The sequence below is a fragment of the Dromiciops gliroides genome, chromosome 3 (genome assembly GCF_019393635.1).
Source record: "Dromiciops gliroides isolate mDroGli1 chromosome 3, mDroGli1.pri, whole genome shotgun sequence".
Taxonomy (NCBI): Eukaryota; Metazoa; Chordata; class Mammalia; order Microbiotheria; family Microbiotheriidae; genus Dromiciops; species Dromiciops gliroides.
This window is the reverse complement of record NC_057863.1, coordinates 188,586,373-188,591,136: the sequence shown is the minus strand read 5'-3', so window position 1 is coordinate 188,591,136 and position 4,764 is coordinate 188,586,373.

The window sequence follows — 4,764 nt, the reverse complement described above, 5'->3', positions numbered from 1 at the left end:
ACATAGCAACAGCAACATTGTGCCATGATCAATTGTGAATTACTTTGCTATTCACAATCCAATGATCTAAGACAACTCTTAAAGAAATGATGAAAATGCTTTATGCCTCCAGAAAAAGAACTGATGGAGTCTGAATACAGATTGAAACATACTGGTTTTTTAACTATTTTTCTTGGGGTGTTTTTTTTTGTCCGCATTTTCTTTTGCAACATGGCTAATGTGGAAATATTTTGCAAGACTACACATGCATAATCTACATCAAATTGCTTGCCTTCTCAAGGAGGAGGTATGGGGAAGAGATGGATTCTAGAACTGAACATTTTTAAAAAGGATGTTTAAATATTTAAATGTAATTGAGAAAAAGTAAAATAAAAATAAATGAATAATTAAAGAAAAATCATTTGTTTTTAAAGAGTGAACTTTTCTAGTGTATTTAACATACAGGAATGAAGGAGCCTGGTTTGGTTCCTAGCTCTGTTCATTATTATCTCTGGCAACTTCTATCCCCTGGGATTCAGTTTCTTCAATCTAAATCAGGAAAGAGCCTAGCAATTGTCTAATCTAATCTTCTCTTTTTGCAGATGAGGAACCTGAGGTCCAAGGAAGTTAGGTGCCTTGCCAAATGTCACATGGGTAGTAAACATTAGTGGTAGGACTTGAACCCAGGTTCAAAGATGGCCCACCAGTGCTGGTGTTCTTTTCCAGTGTCATTTCCTTATCTATAGTTTGAAGCTTGGAGTAGTTTCCAAGGGTTCTATGCAGTTATAGGTCTCATATCTATGATTATATTTTCTTTATGTACAATGTCCCAGAAATGTACCTGCTATCAAAAGTGAAGTCAAACTGCATATATTACTGATGATTTTTTTTTACAATGAACACATTCACAAAAGATCAAAATGTAAATACTTCAGGGCAGCTAGGTGGTACAGTGGATAGAGCACTGGCCCTGGATTTAGGAGGACCTGAGTTCAAATCTGACCTCAGACACTTAACACTTACTAGCTGTGTGATTCTGGGCAAGACACTTAACTCCAATTGCCTCACCAAAAAAAAAAAAATGTAAATACTTCAAATACAGATTTGAACAGTCTTTTCCCACAATGGCATTTCACTTTTCCCATCAAATGATTTGGAAGAATTATTGCCACTGTTTGCATAGTGGGCCAGAGTGACCAAAATCATGGACCCAGTTCCTAGGTTTTAACCGCTTATTTAATCTATAACCTGAAGGAAGTCGAATGCTTTCTGTTCACTGTGTTGTTGTGAACCAAATGACATGCAACTATTCAATCAACCAACATTGGCTAGGCCTGGCTTTTTAGCTGAGCTGTCAGAGATGATTGTGCACTGTACAAGTAGGGAAGTTCTAAACTGGAAACAGGAGTGAAGGTCATAAAATGGCCATCTGAAAATGAAGTTGAGGTTTGAAATAGAAAGATATGGAATAGCCTTGAGTGGGAATCAGCAGGACAACTAAAAGAAGCAAACAGAAGAGGATCTGGGAAATTGAGGCCAGGTAAGGATAAAAAGAAATATAAATAGGGTCAAGTGGTTGAGATATTGGGAGAAGCTGGAATGGCCAGTGATTAAGTAAACTGAGATACCTGTGCTGGTTATCTCTTCCTGCTCCTCCTCCTCTTTCTTCTTTTTCTTCTCCTCCTCCCTCCTTTTTCTCCTCCTCCTCCTGTTCTTCTTCTCTCCTCCTCCTCCTCCTCTTACTCCTCACCTTCCTATTGTGTGTTGTGATCCCCCCCCATTAGTTTGTAAGCTCTCTGAGGGGAGGAAGTTTTTTTTAATATATATTTGTTTCCACAGTGCTTAGCACAATGCCTGAAACACAGTAAATGCTTAATAAATGTTTACTGACTATCATCAACAGAGTTTGCTGTGTTCAGTGTGAATACCACATTAATTAGTAGCTTATTCTCTGCTCTTTCTTAAAGGGACAGAACTGCCAAAAGCCAAGACCTTGAAGGGACATTATAAAAGTTGCTTTAAGAGCAATGACTGTTGTATTGTATAAACATGTTCAATGAGACAGGAATGATTATGTTCAGCAAAATAATAAGCAAATATAATAATAGAACTGTAACACCCTAAAGAGAAATGTGAATTTTTATGAAATTAAAAATCTCTTGTGAAATTGATGTATTTGCAAATCTTCCCTGTTTGTAACAATTTTGAGTCTAGCCCATCCAGCCTTTCCTTTTGAGCTTAAATGATTATGAAAAAGAAAAAAAAAGATTTTTTTTACTGAAAATTAACTCGATTAATTGGAATGGTTCTGGTTTCCTGAGGATTGATCATAGAATTAAGAACCCAGTTATATCAATGATGCTTACTTTAAAATCACTTTTTCTATTCAATGTATCCAGTTTAAAAAATAATAGAGTGCTGAACTTGGAATCAAGGCAATATAGCTATGAATCAAGCTGTGAACCTAGACAAGTCACTGAGATTTTGTTTCCCCATCTGTAAAATAAAGCTAATAATCTGTCTATGTCTATCTAACTCTAAATGTGGCCTATATTATCTGATCCTGGAAGACAAACTAGTTTGGGCCTGGTTAGTGCTTGGTGGCAGTGACCTAGGAACACCAGTTGCTATAGGCTTAAGTAAAGGCAGTATTGTGTAATGGTTGGCAAGCTAGATTCTTGTCAGGGAAGAGCCAGTTTTGAGTACTAAATTTGATGTATACTACCTGCTGTCTAGGGGAGGGGGGGAGGGAAGGGAGGGAGGGAGAAAAATTTGGAATTGGAAATCTTATATAAACAAATGTTGAAAACTATTTCTACATGTAACTGGAAAATAATAAAATACTTTTATTTTTAAAAATATAATTTTTTTTAATTTAAAAAAATTTGATGTATACTGACTGTGTGACCCTGGACAAATCATCTTTTAGTGCTTCAGGAAACTTTCTCTAACACTATAAATTATAATGACGTTTATGACCCTCATGTAAGTAGAAGGAATTTTCTCATTGGAGAGTTTCCTATTTCAAGGAAATCAAATGTCCACTCTGCCTAATAGTAGCTACCTCACATGGTTGTTGTATGGGACAAAGCAGATAACATATAAAACACTTTCCAAATCTTAAAATGCCATGCAGATTTTAGCTTATGTTTCAATAATCCATGTTCAGTTGTTTGACCCCATTTTCCTTAGTGCCACTAGAATAAAATATGGACATGGTTTGGTATTTAAAGAATGGTATTAAAACAATGTTCGAAGATGAGGAAACATTGTAAAACATAAGATAATTCTAGGTATTAAAGAATAGAACCCAGATCTTGACAGAGGGCCCTATGCTCCTGGCAATCCTGGCATAATCTTGTGAAAAGATTTCTAAAGGTAGGCACTTGTCCTCTTGCTAATATCCAATAGAGAAACAGGTTTTACAGCTTTATTTGATCTCTTCAAAGAGCTGGAGAGGACTTAGGAATGGGGTTGGAAGAACTGGTTCTCATAAAGCAAGAATTAGATTGAATCCTACTTATTTTTTTCAGTGGTGCAATGAAATCCCACTGATGGAGCTGTGCATAGAATAGGTCTATTTCTTCTGTCTTCAAAATCAATATCTATTCCTGAATCAATCATGCAGTGAGCCACAACTGCTGTCATTTTGGCCAAAATATATGAATCCATCTATTTTATATACATGGATATGGCCTGAGAACCGTGAGAGTTAAATGAACTCTTCCTCATTTTCTCATGATAGCCTGATCCTGGGGCAGCTATGTGGAACAGAGGATAGAGTTCCAGGCCGGTGTCAGGAAGACTCATCTTCATGAGTTCAAATCTGGCCCTAGACACTGGGACCCTGGGTAAGTCTTTTAACTCTGTGTGGCAAAGAGTTGGACGTGACTGAAAAATGACTAGAGACAAAGCCTGTTGCTAGGATCTTTAAGAGTCATTCTCATCGGCCTATATATCCAGATTCCTCTCCAGGAGAGTCAGTGGTGGTACAGTGGCTAGAGGGTTAGCTTTCCAGCCAAGAAGGCCTGGGTTCAAATGCTGTCTCTGACATATATTAACTGTATGACTTCAGGCCTAGTGCTCTAGGTAACTCTGTAAGTTGATGAGTTGCCAAAGAGGTCCTTACCTGCCCTGGTACATAGAATTTCCTCATTCAGACATTTATTGTCAATAATATCACAGATCCAGTCCTCATTCCTTTCCTTTTGTTCAAAATCAAAATCATCTGGGATAAGGACAGTAGTAAAGAACAGTTGGATAGGTCTATGACACTGCTTCTAGTTCCATAGGATCATAAGCTTAGAGCTTGAAGGGACCAAAGAGGTCAATGGATCTAACCTCCCTCATGTACAAATGTGGAATTGAGGTCTAGAGTGGTTGTGGCATATGCAACAAGATAGTAAGTGGCATGGCAAGAATTTAAATGTTAGTCCTCTGACCCTTGATCTAATATTTTTTCTTCCACTGAAAGCAATACATAAAATGGGATTATATTTAGGTTTGAATAGATTAAAAAGGGAGCATAGATTTACATGCTGAACATCGTTATTGAACTTTTGGTATGCATGTGATATACACTGAGCGTGTATGTAACTGGAGAAGGTGATGATGTGTGGGAGAAGTAATGGGACTGCATATAGAAAGCCAATTATAGAGAAAATGTAATCCTTCTCTTTCCTAAAAAATATAAAAGGGGAAGAAAATTCATATACATATTTTATTGACCAACTAAAAAGAAAATTCAAGAAAAAAACCGAATATATTCATAGAACATAAATAAGG